This window comes from Pan troglodytes, chromosome 4 (assembly GCF_028858775.2).
Source record: "Pan troglodytes isolate AG18354 chromosome 4, NHGRI_mPanTro3-v2.0_pri, whole genome shotgun sequence".
Lineage (NCBI taxonomy): Eukaryota > Metazoa > Chordata > Mammalia > Primates > Hominidae > Pan > Pan troglodytes.
The window spans coordinates 111,030,789-111,051,879 of NC_072402.2; the positions used below are offsets into that span (position 1 = coordinate 111,030,789).

General features: G+C 40.1%; 1 protein-coding gene and 1 long non-coding RNA gene across 3 annotated transcripts in view; one reads left to right on the forward strand and one right to left on the reverse strand.

Moving 5' to 3' along the window:
* Positions 1-21,091, reverse strand: part of MCC (MCC regulator of WNT signaling pathway) — a 463,570-nt gene that overhangs the window by 288,196 nt on the left and 154,283 nt on the right. The window lies entirely within an intron of this gene.
* The window catches only part of LOC129144007 (uncharacterized), a 57,019-nt gene continuing 48,807 nt past the window's right edge, over positions 12,880-21,091 (forward strand). The window contains exon 1 of the long non-coding RNA XR_008548056.2: positions 12,880-12,960. This is a non-coding gene — a long non-coding RNA (uncharacterized LOC129144007). The remainder of the gene's footprint in view (positions 12,961-21,091) is intronic.

Consider the following 21,091-nt stretch of genomic DNA (forward strand, 5'->3'; position numbering starts at 1 on the left):
GATAGCAACAGGGGTGCCAACTTGGAAGCAGAGAGCAGCCCTTACCAGCTACCAATCCTTCTAGCGCCTTGCTTTTGAACTTCCCAGCCTCCAGAACGCTAAGAAATAAAGTTCTGTTCTTTATAAATCACCTAGTCTGTGGTATCCTGTTACAGCAGCACAAATGAATGAAGATAAAGCCTATGACATATGAGAAAGCTTGCCCAAACCTTTGTCCAAACTAATGAAAACTACTTTTTTTCATATCTAAATTATTAAGTTTTTGTTCTGTTTCTTCACATAGTTCATATCTCACCTTTTTCATTTGAAATTATTTTTCAAACACCTTCCACTACTGTCACTAGTGATAGAGAGGGAAATGTATCACATGGGAAATAAAAGCTAACCCTGAAATGCAAACAGCTACTATTTGGGAGAATTTGGGAATTTGAAAAAACACAAAATGGATAACAATATTGGACTAATTTATTTTATCTTTCTTAAGGTGGGAACCTCCTTCAAAAGTGGACATTTCTCTGGATCCTTGAGACAACTGCATTAAATTAATGGTTTTTCATATTCCATCCTTCCTTCATTAAAAAAATATTTATCACCCACTATGTGCCAAGTATCTTGTTGGGTACTAGAGATATAATAGCAATTAAAAAGAAGTCCACCAGCTGGGCACAGTGGCTCATGCCTGTAAATCTCAGTACTTTGAGAGACAGAGAAGTGAGGATCACTTGGATGCAGGAGTTCATGGTTACAGTGAGCTGTGATCAAGCCACTGCACTTCAGTCTGGGTGACAGAGCAAGACCTGTCTCTAAAAAATTAAAGAGGTACACCATCATTGTCTTCAGTTAAACTTAGAGTCAGTTTGTGGTAGAATGCAAAGATGGCCCCATACTTTACCCATGCCTGTAAACATGTCCTTTGCCTATAACTTTGTAGTACCCTCCCACTCTGACTCTGGACTTGTCCATGTGACTAACTTTGGCCAACAGAATAAGATGGAATTAATGGTATGCCCATGTCTCCTCCTTAGGAGTCTGTCATGTTTCCTCTTACATATCTGCCGCTAACGTGAGTGCATGTCTAGGCCAGCCTTCTGGAGGATAAGAGACAGGTTCAGCAGTTGCTCTAGTCACCCAAACCAAGGTCTGGCCAGATCAGCCATCAAGCCAGCTTATCCTCAGATATATGAGTGAGTCCAGGCTTTACAGTCAAGAACAGCAGTTGCCCTGCCGACCTGCAACTGACCCCAAATACATGAGCAATAAACACTTATTGGTGAATGTCACTGATATTTTATAGTCTTTTAAAATTACACAACATTGTTGTGGCAACAGATAACTGACACATTGCTTAATCATTAAAAAAAAATAATAGCTGGCCGGGCATGGTGGCTCACGCCTGTAATCCCAGCATTTTGGGAGGCTGAGGCGGGTGGATCACTGAAGTCAGGAGTTCAAGACCAGCTTGGGCAACATGGTAAAACCCCGTCTCTACTAAAAATACAAAAATTAGGCTGGGCGTGGTGGCTCATGCCTATAATCCCAGCACTTTGGGAGGCTGAGGCGGGCAGATCACAAGGTCAGGAGTTAGAGAACAGCCTGGCCAATATGGTGAAACGTTGTCTCTACTAAAAATACAAAAATTAGCTGGGTGTGATGGTGGGCACCTGTAATCCCAGCTACTCAGGAGGCTGAGGCAGGAGAATCGCTTGAAACCAGGTGGCAGAGTTTGCAGTGAGCCGAGGTCACGCCACTGCACTCCAGCCTGGCTGACAGAGCGAGACTCCATCTCAAAAAAACAAACAAACAAAAAATTAGCTGGGTGTGGTAGCATACACCTGTGGTCCCAGCTACTGGGGAGGCTGAGGCAGGAGAATCACTTGAACCTGGGAGGCAGAGGTTGCAGTGAGCTGAGATCACACCACTGCACTCTAGTCTGGGCAACAAAGCAGAACTCTGTCTGAAAAAAAAAAAAACCTATAAAACTGCAATGTCTACTCTGAAGGACAGGGAATACAGAAATATGAATACATATAACAGAGTTGACATAGACTGGTGGGGAGTGAGGTTAAGGAACATTTCTTTAAGGAAGAGATGTCTGACCTAAGATCTGGAAGACATGCAGAAGTTAACCAGGTGAAGGGTAGGGGAAAGAGGTGTTCAAGTCACAGCAACTTCAAGTACAAAGGCCCTGTAGGGAAGGAGTACAGATGCTGAGTTACTTATAAGGTCAATGCAGCTGGAGAATGGAGATAAAGAAGAGAATGCAAAGAAATGAGGCTGGGATGATAGGCAGTGATTGGAACAAATGAAAGGCTTTGTAGATGATGTGAAGGGTTTAAGACTTGATCCAAAGAACTATGAGAACTACTGAATGGTTTTAAGATGGATACAAGTTATTCTTCTCACATGCTTACTTTGCTATGAAATGGGTAGGGAGTTTCTCATATATATACCTTGAAATTTGCCCATAAAATTCATAATCTAGTCCTGAAAAAAATATTTATTTATCCATCTATTTAGTCAATGAACATTTATTGAGAGGTTTCAGTTGGGAATAAATAAATGATTGAGAGATTAAATGAATGAATGAGCCTGTGTCAAGCAATCTGATTGGCACTGGAGAGACACAAACACAAGATTCCTCCTCTTGATAAGCTCACAGTCTAGTGGGGAAGATAGACACACAAAAAAGAGACTTCCTTGTTAACCCAGAGAAATATGAGCAATGTGCTTTAAAAGTGTAGAGAAGGGGCCAGGCATGGTGACTCATGCCTGTAATCCCAGCACTTTGGGAGGCCGAGGCGGGTGAATCGTGAGGTCAGGAGTTCATGACCAGCCTGGCCAACATGGTGAAACCCCATCTCTACTAAAAATACCAAAAAATTAGCTGGCTGTGGTGGTGCGCACCTATAATCCTAGCTACTCGGGAGGCTGAGGCAGGAGAATCGCTTGAACCCAGGAGGCAGAGGTTGCAGGCAGCCAAGATGGCGCCACTGCACTCCAGCGTGGTGACAGCAAAACTCCGTCTCAAAAACAACAAACAAACAAACAAACAACAAAAACGTGTAGAGAAGGAACATCGAGTTCTGTGAAGGCCAAATTGCACTCACTGAAAGCAAAATCAGCTTGAGGAAATTATGGCTCCTATTCTGGCCTGAGAGTTCCTGTCATATCTGATAGCGGTGGTTGGGGAGGAAGGAGGGTTGGAGATATGGTGGCAATGGCGAGCAACTAAAGAAAAGAGATCTGGGGCACTTTCTACTCTGGAAGTCCATCTCCTAATGCAGGAGTCACAGATCAGTATTGGCCTTCAGCTATTTTCTTGGGTTCCTATTTACTAGGGATGTTCTTTATGCATCATCTGGTGGAAGACTCCAGAGAGTCTGGAAAGATACTTATATTTCTAAATAGATATTCCACATTCTCTCAAAGCTCCCAGGGAGACCTGTATAATAATCTGCCATTTTCTTTCTCCCTCTGTTTTTTGTTTTGTTTGTTTGTTTGTTTGTTTTTTTCAGACAGAGTCTTGCTCTGTTGCCCACGCTGGAGTGCAGTGGTGTGATCACAGCTCACTGCAGCCTTGGCCTCCTGGGCTCAAGTGATCCTCCCTCTTCGGCCTCCCAAGTAGCTGGGACCACAGGTGCAGGCCACCATGCCTGGCTAATTGTTATTTTTTGCAGAGACATGATCTCACTATGTTGCCCAGGTTGGTCTTAAACTCCTAGGCCTAAGCAATCCTCCTGCCTCAGCCTCCCAAAGTGCTGGGATTACAGGTGTGAGCCACTGCACTTGGCAGGTATCTATAATTCTAAACAGATATTCCAGATTCTCTCAAACCTCCCAGGGAGGCCTGTATAAAATCTGTCATTTTCTAGGCAAAATGATAGAGTATAATTTAAAAATCATGGGGCTTCATTTTGCCTTTAATTGGAGTTTTAAAATGATAGAATAGACAAATAAGAGCTCATTTTTCTAATTACAATTTGGATGGACTTGGGAGTGAAGGTTGGATGACTGTGTCCTTCAGTTTTAAAGATTTTTATGGGAATTCCATTTCCCTGCAGGTCCTGAGTTGTTCAAAATCAGAAAAGGGCATGTAAATGCTGTTAGTGTCAGCAGCTTCACCTGAAAGAACTGTTTTTGCTCAACTCCACACAGTATAGAGCCGGATATTATGAGTACTGCTGAGTGCTCATGGTGACATGGTCCAAGAAGGAGTTTCAGGGGAACCCTGAACTCTCCACCTTTGACCCCACTTGGTCATTTTTATTTTTATTTTTCTGAGATGGAGTCTTGTTCTGTCACCCAGGCTGGAGTGCAATGGCGCGATCTCGGCCTACTGCAACCTCTGCCTCCTGGGTTCAAGCGATTCTCCTGCCTCAGCTTCCCGAGTAGCCGGGACTACAGGCATGCACCACCATGCCCAGCTAATTTTTGTATTTTTAGTAGAGACAGGGTTTCACCATGTTGGCCAGGCTGGTCTCGAACTCCTGACCTCAGTTGACCCACCTGCCTCGACCTCCCAAAGTGCTGGGATTACTGGTGTGAGCCACCACACCCAGCCTCCATTGGGTCATAACCTTCACTTTGGGAAGTCAGTTCAAAAGTCCAGCAGGACTGGTCTTAGTGCTCTTCCAAGAGTTTTGCTCATTATCCTGGATTCTGGCCTTTGATTCTCATATTCTCTTGATTTGTAGAGTTAATCTGCCAAGAGCTTTGCTCTCCATCAGTAAATAAGAAACTGTTTTATGATGAAATACATTATAAACTCTATTCAGTATTCACGTTCTTTGCAAATAAAGTTTGTGATCCTTACTATTGGCTGAGGTGCTTTTAAGGTAAAGATTAGAAGATGTTAAATATCAATCCCAAATTTATCTCTGGTCCTCAATTCTTTTCATCCCTTCATGCCTGCTAGGGAACCCCCAAATTCCTAACAGTATCCATAGCTCTTCTTCAACAGCAGTTGCCAAAGGTACTGCCTGTTTTATTATTAGAAATTGAATATTCTTTACGTACTAAATATAGTTATGTATCTAGTGGGTGCTCAATAAGTTATAGGTATTAGATTAAATCATATGAAATTGCTTTTAATAGAACAAAAAGAGAAGACGTTGACAATTTTAAATAGTTCAACTTAATACTAAGTTCTGCTGCATACAGCCAACATAGAAAGTCGTTTGAATTATGTTAAGTAATTTCAGCAGCATCCAAAAGGGTCAAATGCCCTTCATGTGCTCCTTTTTAAAAAAAATGACAGCAGGCCAGACGCAGTGGCTCACATCTGTAATCCTGGCACTTCAGGAAGCTGAAGGAGGAGGATTGCTTGAGCCCAGGAGTTCAATATCAGCCTGGGCAAGATGGCAAAACCCCATCTCTACAAAAAAAAAAAAAAAAAATAGCAAGGCATTGTGGTGTGCATCTGTAGTCCCAGCTACTGAAGAGGCTGAGGTGGGAGGATCACCTGAGCCTCAGGAGGTCGAGGCTGCAGTGAGCCATGATCACACCACTGCGCTCCAGCCCGGGTGACAGAGTGAGACCCTGTCTCAAAAAAAAGACCGCAGAAGATTGGGATGATTAGGCCATTTCTTCTTTCGAAGTGCCCAAAACAACTAGGTACAAAGTAGACCTTCAAGAGATACACGTTGGCCGGGCATGGTGGCTCACACCTGTAATCCAGCACTTTGGGAGGCTGAGGTGGGCAGATCATGAGGTCAGGAGTTTGAGACCAGCCTGACCAACAAGGTGAAACCCGGTGTCTACTAAAAATACAAAACTTAGCTGGGCGTATTGGCACACGCCTGTAATCCCAGCTACTCAGGAGGCTGAGGCAGGAGAATCGCTTGAACCCAGGAGGCAGAGGTTGCAGTGAGCTGAGATCATGCCACTGCACTCCAGCCTGGGCGACAGAGAGAGACTCTGTCTCAAAAAAAAAAAAAAAAAAAGAAAGAGATATGTTATATTAAGTAGTCTACTTATCATAAGTCATATTCACGATTGAAAGGCTATAACTTGATAATATTGCTTAAGACCCTTTGCACTGCTAACTGAATTAAAATACCAATAACAAATACCAAGAAAAAGAGAACGAAGTTTGCAGGCCTCATCTGCTAGCACAGCCACTACCCATGTCTTGACAGAAACGAATTCTCATAAGGATTGAATATTCTCCTAGAGCTCATTTATATTTCTGTCATGATCCAATAAGTTCCAAGAGTGAGAGAAACTACATTTCACATAGCCCACATGAGCCCTGGCACATCTAATCTGCAATCTCTACCTTTAATTTCTATCTGAAAAATGAATGAATGAACATCTACAGGGATATAAAAGTCAGGGTCTCATAAACACAATGCGTAATTCTATTACATCTGATGCCCAGCTCTGAACATATGCTAGCTTTGTATCAAAGAGGGTAAACCAAACTGCTCCCCCACCATCAGGAGACATGCAAATCTGTCAAATAACATAGCATTCAGCCCAACCCACTGATTTGCTCATATATGTTTGTGTGTGTGTGTGTATTTTTAAAACCAAGTTTTAATTTTAATAGCATTCCTTTTTAATTTAAGCAAAGCAAAATGGAAATGACACTGAAACAGATGCAAAAGTATGGTGAAAAATGTCTACTTGGACAAAGCTATTTTAATGAAAGCAACACTATGCAGGCTTCCTGATTCCTTTTAGTTATTCAACCACCCAAATTAGATTCACTTCACTGGCTGTCTTCATCAGATTTCACAAAACTGGGGACTATCGAAAAGAAATAAAAGGTGAGGGTTTTCCTTAAAGCGGGATACCAGGTTTTGAACACAAACATTCAGATTAAGTGAAGGAACTTGATTAAACCCACAGTTCAAAATAATGATGAACTGAATGCTGGAACTCAGCTGCCTGACACACTTTAGCATATGAATTAAATTTTCTGTTCGCTAACCTACTTAAAAAAACTATATTCAAACATCTCCTTTCAGGGAATTGGCCATATGTGAAATGAACAGACCCTTGGGTCCACATGGGGCTTGGCTTGCAATTTCTGAGTTTGCTAGAAAAGTGAGTTTATTGCATTATATTACAATGGACACTGGTAGATTTATTTGAGTATATGACACTATAATAGCCATGCCTATTTAATCAAATGGGTCATCACTAAAATTCATACAGGTGTACCAGCAGTTGTTTCATGACTGATAGTATCATAAAGGGATGTTTATGGCCAGGTGCTAAAGAAGGTACTTCAAACAAGGAGGTGAGTACATGTGATGACAGGGAAAGAGCTGTCATGATGTATGACACGGATATTCCTAAGCACATTCACAATTCTGGAGCAAAATGTTTTCCATAAAACCTTCGTTCCGCAAATAGAATTTAAAAATGGCATTGTAGCATATGGCCACGTAAATTGTAAATGCAATCCACATGTCTTCAACAATGCCAGTGTGGATGGGCTAATGAAGATGCAAATGGAAAAAGGTATACTACTAAGTTGGCTACTTCAGAACACCCAGATGGCCCAGAAATTCCAGACCATTTTGTGAATACCAAAAGGAAAAATGTGATCAGGATATAATTACAGCCGTCATAATTACAGTCTTACAGATTTAAGATTTCACATAGTTTAAATATCACAAGATGCAGAGGGAGACCTAAATGCTTTATGAATCATATAAGAAGGAAAAAAGGAAGCAAATCAATTATGAAGAGGTGGAGGTCAGAGGATTTCCAATTATTGATATTGCACTGTAGGGAGATGGATTGAGTTTTGTGGTGTAGATTAGATATAACTAAGTCTTGAAGAGTTTAGTTAGCTGGGAAGGAGCTACAGTTTGAGTACATTCATTTTTTAAAGCACTGTACTTTACAAACATGACATCACTGTTATTGCCATTTTGAGATGAAGACAACTAAAGCTCAGAGAGATGAAACAATTTCCCCAAAGTCACAAAGCTAGTAAGTGCCCACAGAGATGCAAATTCCAAGTCTAACTAACTCCAAAGCCTACATAAGAGCTAACCAAGGCAGTCTTTCATATATCACCTTTACAACTTTTGCCAGACTATGTACCATCTGGGCTTTAATCTACTTAACATGATTCTCTAAATTGATGGATTTATACTTCAAAATGTTTATTTAAAATGGTACATATACACCATGGAATACTATGTAGCCATAAAAAAGAATGAGATCATGTCCTTTGCAGGGTCATGGTTGGAGCTGGAGGCCATTACCCTTAGCAAACTAACGCAGGAACAGAAAAACAAATACTGCACGTTCTTACGTATAAGTGGGAGCTAAGTGAAGAGAACATATGAATACATAGAGGGGAACAACACACACTGAGGCCTATGGGAGGGTGGAGGGTGGGAGGAGGGAGAGGATCAGGAAAAACAACTAATGAGTACTAGGCTTAATACCTGATGAAATAATCTGTACAACTAAGTGCCATGACACAAGTTTGCCTATGTAACACACCTCCACGTGTGCCCCGGAACTTAAAATAAAAGTTAAAAAAAATGAAAATTTTATAATGCTATTTTATTTTAATTATTTTTTTGAAACAGGGTCTCGTTCTGTTGCCCAGGCTGGAGTGCAGTGGTGTGATCTCAGCTTACTGCAACCTCCACCTCCTGGGCTCAAGTGATCCTCCTACCTCAGCCTTCTGAGTAGCTGGAACTACAAGACACACGCCACCACATCTGGCTAATTTCTTATACATTTTATAGAGACGGAGTTTTGCCATGTTGCCAGGCTGGTCTCAAACTCCTGGGCTCAAGCAATTCACCCACCTCAGCCACACAAAGTGCTGAAACTATAGGCGTGAACCTCTGTGCCAAGCCTTCTAACACTATTATTAATGGAAAATAACTGTAAGTGGCATAAGCAGAACGCAACTGTAAAAGTAAAAGTAAATTTAGTCTAGCTAAATACTGTTGCTTACCAAAGCTTTGATCCTGGGGCCGGCCTTTTCCTTGTAAAGAGAGCTCTGAGAAGCAGGGAGGTATTAGTGAACTTCTTGCACCCAAATGAGGCTTTTCTCTTGATGTAAACATAAGGACTGGAAGAGAACTATAAAGGGAATTCTATTCTTGTCGTATGATACTGTCCTATTTGATGCCATGTGGTGTGCCACCTGTATTCACTGTGTCTTCCACCTGTGGCATGCTGGCCTTGTTTTGGGAAAGCATGTTCCCATTGGCTGAGCATTTTCTGTGAGCTGGATCAAGGGAAGATGGAAGGGAGTGATTGGATCTAATCATTTTTTTCAAACCAAAATTCAACTTGAAGGAAACTAGATGCCTGTTTCCATGCATGGCTCAATTAAATTTTATATATAACAAATATGAGATCAAACTCAAAATTAAGCATAGAGCTAAAAATCTTACACGATGTTGATGTGTAACAGCATTCAAACATGTTGGCTCTAGGAACTACTGGATATTGTTTACCAGGCTTCCTGGATAAACTATGGGATATCATTGTACAAGCCACAGCAGGCCTCTCCCTCTTGCAAAACTTTGCCTTGGAGAAGACCGGCTGGAAGTTCTTAGTGCCTTGCCTACTCCTGGGCAAACCCCAATGACCATATGAGGCCCCAAAGTTATTTCTTAGCATAATTTTATCCTGGGCTTCTCCTTACTTCTATTTAAAAACACAGAACAACAGCATGGCTATTACAGTACCAAGATCATCACCATAAAATACTAAAACCCAACTCCATGTGTCAAACAGAATGATCAAAAGATATTTGTGCATTCTTATTTCAAAGATATTTTATTTCCTAATCTTCTATAATTTGACTCACTAGTATGCTTATTAGCGTATATAAACTTTTGCAAAAATTCAACCAGTATCCTGGCTTTTTTTATAGCATGTACTCTGTCTGCCCAGAAAAAACCCACATTCATGCATTCAAGCCTACTATGTAGTATACACACACACACACACACACACACACACACACACACACACATTAGTTGTTTGTTTTTAAAAAACTGAATTTCAGTAGCAGAGAGGGTAAGGGATCCTAAGTGGCAAATATATAGAAACCGAAAGAAATGCAAATTCAGATTCATGTCAGGAAACAGATTTTCAAATGGTGATAACATTGTACACAAGACTGTTTAAGAAAATGCACCAGACTCATTGCAAAAAAAAAAAAAAGGCTGTTTAAATGTCATCTTGGGAGGAACACAGTATTAACTGGCAAAGCAGGGTGATAACCTACAGGCCCTCTACATGTTCCAAATATTTAGACTTCTGAGGAAATACATGTTTATTTTAGAATTAGGAAAGCATACTACTTATCTCTTAAAATTTTCAGGAACCAGCAACTGGTTTAATTATTAGCAGAGTTCCTTGGCCAAACTATTGCTTCCAAAAAAGGTGATATCCTCACATATTAAACATTCCTTTTTGCAATCCTAAGGCCTGGCACAGTGACTGGCACAAAAACATTGCTAGATGAAACCCATGATGGGTAAATTAGTATATAGGTGAGATCTTGCTCTTAAATACAATATAATGTGGCCAGATTTTGGAAATGTGAAGAGAGAGTTGATGTGAATGCCAATTGTTTCACCTTCCTCTAGCAGAGTACCAATGTAACACTCATGATACTTTCTCAAATATTTCCAATAGCATAGCCTACACTTTCTTAGTTGACACAATTGTTTGTTCTAATTTTCTAAAGGTACATTTTTATGTAAAAGGAAAAGCATAGGCATGAAACAATATTCCACTACACACTTGTGGTTCAGTAATCATTTTGCTGTTTTAGTGAAATATCCTCAGAGCAACTGAAAATGCTAAATATAAAGGAGTGAAAACAGAAACAAGGATAATAAGCAATTTCTATTTCTACTGAAATCTGAAAATATAGAATTTCTATTTTTAATTTGAAGTCTAGAAATAAAACCAAAATATATCTTTTCTATAGCTGAGTCTAAAAACCAAGTTTTCTTTGTAAAATAAATAGGAAAACTTTTTTTTTTTAATAAGGAAAAGCATTATTTTCCAGGTTATACCATTTTAATACATCTGACCCCAGTTTTTAGATCTTGGTTTCTGGAACCTGAAGCAACTGGTTCTCTGCTGATTGCTAATTTGAGGGAGGAAAGCGATCAGGAAGGAGGTAAACTCTAAGTCAGAGCTCGGCCTTCTGGATCTGAGAGGAACTGCATAAACCAGGCAAGTGCGGAGCCCACATTAGGAAACTCCCAAGGGGGATGGTGATGTTCTGTAGTTAAAACTTAAAGTCTTCTCAATTAGAGAATTGAGAGATAGCTTCTCAATTAGAAACACCTCAGTTCTAAGAAGATGCTGTCTTTTATTCCTGAACTTGACTGCATAAAAGCAAATGCTCCCTATTTCTCCAGTTCACAAGCCTTCTTCAAACGCAAAGCCCGGGTTAAGCACCAAAGAGCAATGTTTCTCAAACTTTAGAGTGAATACAAATCCCAGAGAGCTGGTTCAAATGCAGATTTTGATTCACTAGGTCCTGGGTGATGCCCATGATTTGTATTTCTTTATTTTTATTTTTTATTTTTGAGATGAAGTCTCGCTCTGTTGCCCAGGCTGGAGTGCAATGGTGCCATCTTGGCTCACTGCAACCTCCACCTCCCGGGTTCAAGCAATTCTCCTGCCTCAGCCTCCCAAGTAGCTAGGATTACAGATGCACACCACCATGCCTGGCTAGTTTTTCTATTTTTACTAGAGACGGAGTTTCACCTTATTGGTCAGGCTGGTCTCAAACTCCTGACCTCAGGTGATCCACATGCCTCGGGCTCCCAAAATGCTGGGATTACAGGCGTGAGCCACCGCACCTGGCCCATGATGTGTAGTTCTAACAAGCTCCAAGGTGGTGTGGATGCTACTGATTTGTGGACCACACTTAGTACAAGGACATAGAGAATACACACCTGTGGCTTCCTTGACTTTACCATCTGGTGGGGAAAGTCTATAAGTAAATATGTAACCATTGCAGTTTGACTGCACACTTTTCCTACCTACTGATTATCTAATATGGCTGTACTATAATTTTATTTTATTTCTGCATGAAAACTTCTTTTCATGAATATATTGAAACATGATTGTATAAAATCATACAGAAAAAGAAGAAAAGATATCTGTTATGAAGTTTAACTTTAAAAAAGAAATCAATTATGAGAAAACAAAAATTACACATTACAATTTCTTGACTGAAATAAATGAAAGTGTTTCATTAAAGAGAAAATCAGCTCCCCCTACAAACATCCAATTATTCAATTAAACTTTCTTGGGTAAAGTCAACATCAACCAGTAATGTTGATTTTATACCTATTTCTACCTCCTGTTTTAAAGAATCAGCTATCAAAAGATAAGAGTTTCCTACTTATTCCATAAATATTTACTGAGCATCAACTATATATTAGGCACTGGGCTGGGTACAGAGGATAGCAAGTTAATGAATGAGGGGAGCCAAACAAGAAACAAGTAAGCAATGAATTGGTAATAGTTAGAAAACTAAGTGATCAAGATGAAGAACCAGCCTCCAAGATAGCCTACAATGATCCCCATCTCCCAGTATTCATTTCCTTGTACAGACCTCTTCCAAGCTAAATAGGACTGACCTGTGTAACCAATAGGATACTGCATAAATGACAGTGCGTGACTTCTGAGTCTAGGTCATAAAAGACATTGTAGCTCTGCCTTGCTCTCTTGGCTCTTTTGCTCTGAGGGAAGCCAGCTGCCCTGTCATGACGGTATGCATGCAGCCCCATGGAGAGGCCCATATCATGAGGAACTAACCAAGCACTAACTTGCCTGGTGTTTCAATAGACCACTTTGGAGGCAGATTCTCCAGCCTTGGTCAGGCCTTCAGATGACTGCAGCCCTGGCTGATGACTTGACTGCCACCTCATGAGAGACCTTGAGCCAGAACCACCCAGCCAAGCCACTCCTGGATTCCTGATCCACAGAAACTAGGTGAGACAATAAATGTTTATTGTTTAAAGCCACTAAGGTTTGGGGTAATTTGCTATGCTGTAATAGGTAACTAATACAGAAGAGAGGTGGGTGAGAAGGTGAGAACATACCTACTTAAACAGGTGGTCAGGAAAGGCTTCTTTGAGAAAAAGACATTTAAGCTGAGAATGGATAAAATGGAGCCAGCTCTGGGGTGGAAGGTGGTGGCAGTGGTGGTAGGAAGAACAGCATTCCCAAACAAGAAAGCTGAATGGCAGAGGGAAGATCCGGAGTTGTATATGGGACAGTGTGGCCAGAGCAAATTCCGGCAGGGAAATGGGAAAGATGAGGTCACAGAGGTGGTCTTAGCCATATCAGGTAGGACTTCTTGTGAAAAGTTTAAATTATATTCTTAACACATTGGGAATCCTTTCATGAATCTTTAGAAGACTAACGCAATTCTCTCTGTTTCAAAAATCTCACGTGGGCCTGGAGCAGTAATGCACACCTGCAGTCTCAGCTACTCAGGAGGCTGAAGCAGGAGGATTACTCAAGCTCAGGAGTTCAAGGTTGTACTGCACTATGATCATACCTCTGAATAGCCAGTGCACTCCATCCTGGGCACCATATCGAGACAATGTCTCTAATAAAAAATCTCACTTGGGCCATAGTGTGGAAAGGACCACTAATGCCTGGCTTACTATCTACTTTTCAGTTATTTAGAGGCTCAGAGAAGAATGACCAGGAAAGATTTGAAAGTATTAGGAGTTACATAAATATCTAATTGTTACTAGTATGACTTTTGCTATTATTCCAAACTCAGGCCTGGTATGGCCTCTGCAGTGTTGCAAGGGAGGAAACAAATGGACAGGAGAGAGCAATGAGGATTTTGCTGGTTTCTATAGAACCCCAGAATCCTTTCTAAGGCAGCCTCTGAACCTCACCAAATCCAATTCCAAATTTAGGAAAGAGTTTCTACTTGCTAGGCAAGTAGAACAACATCAAAATGTTGATGAATAACAAACACAAATGCATAGTACAAATATTTACTTTTGGTGTGAGCATGATTTTTAAAAATATATAATTTTTAATTATACAGATAATATTCACTGTAGAAAAATCCTTGTTTATTACACACATAATATTCATTGCAAAAAATTAAGAAATGTAAATGTGCAAAAGAGAAAAAACTACCAATCACCCAAATTACACAAGATAAACATTGTTTTCATGTTGGTGAGTATCCTTCCAGTATCCCTATGCCCATATGTAAAATATACTGGCTAAACCTAAGATTTTAAAGACTTTTCCTTCTCTATTATAAAAACCATAAATTCTGATGTTAGGCAATTTGAAAGATACAGAAAATATAAAGAAGAAAATAGATGGCATGAATAACACTACCTCTATTTCTTTCTAAGAATCTAAAGGTAGCACTGGCAATCTATCCAAGCCTGCAGCTGTTACTCTGAGCTGACATTTTCTACAAACATTCATTTCCTTAATTTCAGCCTACCTTCTTACCTCATTAGAAAAGGAAAATAAAAGTTGAAGACTGTTCACTTTGTAGGAAGTTTTGGAACTTTTTTTTTTTTTTTGGAGACAGGGTCCCCCTCTGTCACCCAGGCTAGAGTGCAGTGGTGCAGTCATAGCTCACTGCAGCCTCAAACTCTTGGGCTTAAGGGATCCTCCCGCCCCAGCCTCCCAAGTAGCTGGGACTACAGGCACATGTCACCATGCCCAGCTAATTAAAAAAAAAAATCTCAGTAAAGGCAGGGTCTCACTATGTTGCCCAGGCTGGTCTCAAACTCCTGGGCTCAAGCGATCCTCCTGCCTTGGCCTCTCAAAGTGTCTATATTACAGGCATGAGCCACTGCTTCCAGCCCTGGAACCATTTTTATAACTCACAATGAGATAAATAAGTTAGAGGGGTGGGAATGAAAGGTGTTGTGTGATAACATTGGGAAAGAATTCCCAGTGTTTCCTTCTTACCACAAACTCTAACCAATCCTAACCCTTTGAAAGATATTATAGGGGCAGCGCTTGAAAAGACAAACTGAATGTTAATGATTCACACAGTAAGAGTGCTCAAACTGAATTTTCAACCTCAAAACAAAACCCATCTGGAGAAGTGTACTACATTCTGATTGTTTTCATTACTTGGGCTTCTCGCAGCATTTTTTTTTTTTTTTTTTTACTGACTTAAATCTAACTTTGAAATAGAAATTCTTCTCATGGACAGTAGCCACTCTTACTTTCATATGGCTTCCTAGACTTCCCTGCAAAGTCTTTTGCTGCTGTTAAGCAATCACGCAGAATCACAAGTGCTGTGGGCTCAGAGAAACTTCAGTCTCGGTGGTAATCTTGACTACTTTATTGAACAACGGAAACTCATTTGCTAAATGGAAAGTATTATAGCATATGGTGCCATTCCAATCAAGGTTTAATCCATTTGAAAGCAGACTTTCAAGAACATAAACCTATATTTTCCTTCTAAAAAGAGTCACTTCACAGTTGAATTTCACAGAAATTTTAAACCCTTGATCCACAGCCAACACTGACATGGTTTTACTCCTCTAATACAACAGTTACCTTTCTGAATTCACTGGAAACATTTTTAGTCAACAAGGTTTAACAGACACATGATCTTAATGTATCTGAACTCTGGAAAACTGAAAGCTGTGAATGTGGACCATACTGTAAAAAGTAATCTGAGATGCCAGTGAGTGTGGAGTAAGGGGCAGAGAGGCATTAAGCAAACACATGAATTAGGGTTTTATTTATATCTTTGATTATAAATTAGATGTTTTGTCTAGATTAAAGCCATTAATATGCACAGGTATGAAAAATGTGTTTGAATGTGATGTGGTCTGAATTTTTCACATTTAAGTATGAATCAAGACAACACAAGAATAATATGGGATACACAGAAGAACCAAGACAGAACCAAGGCTACCTGGTTAAAGGTTATTTCTGGTTCCACAGCAAAAGAAAAGTTAGGACACATAACAGAAATCATTACATACTATTTATGTATCATTTGGGTGCTGTCTTAGTCCACTTGTGCTACTATAACAAAATACCTGAGACTGGATAATTTATAAAGAACAGAATTTTACTCTCACAGTTCTGGAGGGTGGAAAGTCCAAGTTCAAGGTGCCAAGATCTTCCAGATGGTGCCCTCTTGCTGTATACTCTGGAGAGGCCAAATGCTGTGTCTTCATATAGCAGAAGAGATGGAAGGCCAAAAGGCCTAAGCTAGTTCCCTTTAGCTCATTTATAAGGAATCCTCATTACTTTATCACTTACCAAAAGGCCCTACCTCTTAATTAGCACCACGATGGGGGTTAAGTTTCAATGTGAATTTTGGAGGGGACATATTCAACCCATAGCAAGTGCTATATGAAGTTTATAATGAATTTTCAATAGTTCTCACTACACTATATGGATTCAGTCATTCTTAACACTCTGTGTTATCTTCATAATCTTCTATGGTAATGAATCTATTCCAGTATTATGTTAAACATAAAATGGCTGAATTAAGGTAGATTATATTCAACTATTTAGAATCAAGATTCTGTACATGATCCCTTATTTCAGATTCTGTCAATAAGGTCTTTTTCTATAATGAAATAAAAATTTTATTCCCCCAAAATATCTCTTAAAGAGAGTGCAGCATTTCCTTGCAAGGAATGCTTTTATAATTCACATATGGTAAAAGCGTAAGATGCTAATGTCATGTTTAGCAACAAAAATGGTTCCTAAATTTCAACATATAATATTAGGAGAGAAATTTGCATCCCTCCAACAAAAAAGAAGGAAGCAGACAAGAGTAAGTAAGCAGCGGCATTGCTTGGGAGAGGGGTGGAAAGGTATGGAGAAAAGCTTCAGATCTGGGATAAAGGAGGATCTCTAGAGGACAGAAGTATCAAATAGAAACTCTTAAGCTGTTTGCTTGAAAAGAAAGGTATGTGTGTGTTGTGGGGTGGGATTTACATTTAACATAAATCTCAGCTGGGCGCAGTGGCTCACGTCTGTAATCCCAGCACTTTGGGAGGCCGAGGCAGGCAGATCACCTGAGGTCAGGAATTCGAGAGCAGACTGACCAACATGGTGAAACACTGTCTCTACTAAAAATAAACAATTTGCCAGGTGTGGTGGTGTGAGCTTGTAGTCCCAGCTACTCGGGAGGCTGAGGCAGAAGAATCGCTTGAACCCAGGAGGCAGAGGTTGCAGTGAGCCGAGGTCGTGCTACTGTACTCCAGCCTGGGTGACAGAGTAAGACTCAGTCTCAAAAAAAAAAAAAAAAAATATATATATATATATATAAATCTCATCCTCTATGTACTCTTTCCTTACTAAGATATTGCCTACCAATTCTTTTGTGATCATAGATTCATCACTAAGTTCCAAGTCTGGGTTGCAATGAGGAGAAAACAGAGCTGGAATGAACAGAAACGAAAACTGAAGGACAAAGAGCAGCTGACATTTGGGTTTTTTAAGTAATAATTATTAGGTTGGTGCAAAAGCAATCGTAGTTTTTGCCATTAAAAGTAATGGCAAAAAGCACAATTACTTTTGCACCAACCTAACATTATTATACCTCAGTGTGGAAAATATGAGGAATATTTAGGAAAAACATTAGGAATACCTAATAGTATTATTCCTCAATATGAAAAATAAATCTGACATATATAAACATGAAATAAGATGTTAACAACTAACAAATGATTCTTATTCTCAATACAAGTATAATTGACACCATAATTCACAGATCTACTAATCCTTTTCTGCCTTTGTACCTGGCAACATTCACTTCTTGAGCTAATGTAAATGCCAGTCTTATAAATACGACTTACCTCTCCCCTGAGAGAAATAAATGACACAGTAAGTGTTAGATTAGAAAGGAAGGGGTGGAGAGGGTTAGCTTTGAAGAGGGACTGGCCATCTGAGAATTAAATGAGATGATGCTGGCAAAGCGCTTCTACCGATATCCTACATGTACTAAACACTTAGCAAACGTGACCAGTTATTCATAGGAATAATCGTAGGAACACATTAATTCCTTCTGCCTGCTTCTGTCTCTAGGGAAACGTTTTGCCCTGATCCATGACAGAGACTATTACCTAAAAGATACAAGTGGGACAGGGCTAGGGAAGAGATTATCCCTCTGCCCCAGAAGAAATCTGCTGAGAAGTTAATGTGGGATCCACCTCTCTTACTACTAATGGTTTTCCTCTTCACTTTTACGTCTAGCTGAAAACAGCCTCCAGCATTCTCGGCAATTAGGATGAAGTCTCTGGGTTCCAAATGCATCTTTGATAGATGCCTCTAACTGCATCAACGTGGCAGATGCATTTCTCTCAGCATTTAATGCTAATCCTCCTTGTTGTCTAAGGATAAATAACTGCACAATCGTGTTAGGAGGCCCCAACATAAATTCACCAGGGGTTTTAATTACTCTCCAGTGACAATATCTCATACAAAATCAGAGAAGTGAAAATCCAGTCAGTGTGTGTGCATGTGTGTTTATGTCCCAGGCTATCCCCAGAACAGTCAGGTCATCATTTCTGTTCCAATAGAGGAATAAGACCAGGAACCCATGTCCAGTTCAGATGTGTGAGACAGCATTGCACCCTGTCGAATGGGTCGGAAGAACAAATGATTTCCCAATGACACTGCCTGCAGCATCCCTCCTTCCCTTAGGGGCACATAAATGAGTAGCTACAAACTCAAGCTGTGGAGTCAAACAAACCTGGGTTCACATCTCAGCCTGCTACATGCTCACTTTTTCATGCCAGGCAACCTCTGTAATCCTCAAATTTCTCACGGGTAAATGGGGATCATACCTATATATGCAGCATAAAGTTGTGAGGATTAAGCAAGATAATCTACGCAAAACAAGTGACACAATATGTAGTGTACGGTAAATCCCCAATGAATATTAGCAACACCAAAAGAAATGCAGAGTTCCTGTCCCTTTGTTGCAGGGGACATATTGCTATAAGGGTCCAGGTGTTCTTCCTCCCACCCAGGCCTCTAGTTGGGTGAATTGGAAGAAGAGCATCTTATCTCCCACCTGGGCCTAAGAGTAAAGATGGTGAATAAACTATACACACACACACACACACACACACACACACACAGAAACATATATCCACACATACATATATACACACATACATATATACATATATGTATACACACATGCATATATACGTATACACACATATATAAACACAACTGCTGTAGATCTCACAAATGAAAATGCTAATGTCTGCAAGTTCATTCTATACATAACTTTTATAAATCCAGAAAGCCATACAAACTAGTTTCAGAGGATTATCTCTTTCAAAGAAACAGTCCAACAACCAAAAGTAATTAATAATAGATACAATTCTTTATTTAAGGTCTCATATTTCATCAAATAATCTACTGGCATACTTTTTAATGTCTCTTTGCTTTCTCCTCTTGAAATCCATTATACTATCCAACTGCAATGGAACTTCTCTCCTCCCTACCCCATCCACTCACCTCCTGTCCATCCCTTTAGTGTATATAGATCAGCTTAGCCTCTCCTCCAGAAAGCAGGGCTCCCTTCTACTTAGAAGAGGGGCAGGAGAGGAAAACTGAGTGATCTAAAACATAATTGTCCTTGGTGATCATGAAGAAGGGGGCAGCAGTGCAGTCATCTAAGTGACTTTTGCCTCTGTCAAACTAAATTTGGCCTGAATTACATAAGGACAGTTGAGTCCTCATGTAATTAATTGCAATCTAAATTAGCACATAAACTAACTGAAAGCCTAACTTAGGAGTATAGTTTTGTAACAAATAGCTGAGTCTCAGTCAATCACAGGCAGCCAGCTGATCAGACCATATTCAAATAAGGCAAATGCCAAGCTGTAATCAATCAAGTTTCTGTACCTGACTTTTGTCCTGTCCATAAATGCTGCCGCCCATGTAATGGAGCAGAGCTCTCTGAACCACTTCTGGTTCTGAGAGCTGAGTGATTCCTGAATCATTCTTTGCTCAGTTAAACTCTGTGAAATTTAATTTGTCTAAACTTATTCTTTTAATACCTCTGCACATACAAAATACAAGAATACATTCCTGTACCTTTTTTCTCCCTCATTCTTAATTCATGACTTTATTTTCAAATACAAAGATGCAAAGATAGAAAACCTTACTACCCCAAAGTAGGAAAGTATGTTTCCTATCTCTCCTTCGCCTTTTCTTCAAAAACGCAAAAAGTCATTAAGATGTTAATGCTGAGATAAGTCATTGGAAGAAGGATGGAAAAGAAACTACAAGAAATGATAGACAGGGTGCTGCCAAGCAGCTACTCTGTTTTTATAAAATACTTCAGACATAAATGGCATTTGTATTCTGTGACGAAAACCCCTCTTCCCCTCCCCTACACGAAAGGAAAGGCAAAGAAATGCAAAGGAAGTGGTAATTGCCAGGTGTCTAGATATGGGACCACTGCCCTCTAGTGTACTTGAAATTTTTCTAAATCCCTTTATCAGAGATCTTTACCTGAAAGATAGTAGGAAACAGAATAAAACATGAACCTCTGTTGAACTATCCAATAGAATCATTTTTAAAAATACTGTCAATTATTAGGAGAGTGATATGACGGCTTCCTACCACCTCACTATCTGTTGGTGCCAACACTTTCTTCAGGTCCTACACATGGACCTGAACAAGGTTTCAGTCCAACAGATTGCCAAAGGGCAGAAGAAATATTAAAAGTATTTCACAACTAGTGTGGCATACGCACTAGCTAACCAGAACAGATGCCCGGAAGATGCCAGCTGGTAGCAATTCTGCCTCTTCCCTTTGCAGGGCCAGCATTAACCCCTTAGATGCTGAACTGTGGAGAGGTTCTGGGTTCCTGGCAGAGGGACTAGGTAGCCAAGAGAGTGGGGGGTCTGGGACAAAAGCATGTCAATATTTCAACAATCTGTACGGTGGTGTTCTGGCTGAACATTCACTCTGCTAAGAGGATTAGAAGACATCAGAAAAATAAGCCAGTACTGCTGAGCAGAGCAGAAGAGTGACTCAGCGTCCACTAGCAAAGATCTGAAGTAGCTCTTCCTCCCAGCAGCTGTTCCTTCTCTTGCCAATAACCAGGGACATCCTCTAGACCAGG